Consider the following 492-nt stretch of genomic DNA (forward strand, 5'->3'; position numbering starts at 1 on the left):
TTTAGGCATAAAAATTCTTTTTTTTTTTTTTTTTTGTCTCCACCATAACTACACAGGATGCAGTATCTCAAGCTGACTAGACTATAATGTTCCCAGGGCCTTCCCTCTTACCCACAAGAATGACATCAGTGTAAATCATCGGTGTGTTGCTCATGCCCATCGAGCACTTTTTTAATGATGTGGGGAATGAGCATTGCAGCCTTTGGTGGTCTTCAGTCATTTAGTCTTGATAAATTGAAGACCATCTCCATGGTTTGCAATTCCTGTTCCTAAATCAGTTCTCCTTCTCAGTGCCTGTCCATTTTCACGTAATGTCTAAAGTTGCCTGAAGTCAATTCATATCACATACAGTATGTTCAGCTGTGGGTTTTCACACAGAGTTCGTGGATTTAAAACTTCTATCGTCAGCATAGGGCATGCATGCACATCCTGTGCTCATCCACTCCCCTAACTACTGTAATTCTTGCCCAAATCTGAAACACAAAATTTGTT

The sequence above is a fragment of the Toxotes jaculatrix genome, chromosome 16, assembly GCF_017976425.1.
Source record: "Toxotes jaculatrix isolate fToxJac2 chromosome 16, fToxJac2.pri, whole genome shotgun sequence".
NCBI classification, from domain to species: Eukaryota; Metazoa; Chordata; class Actinopteri; family Toxotidae; genus Toxotes; species Toxotes jaculatrix.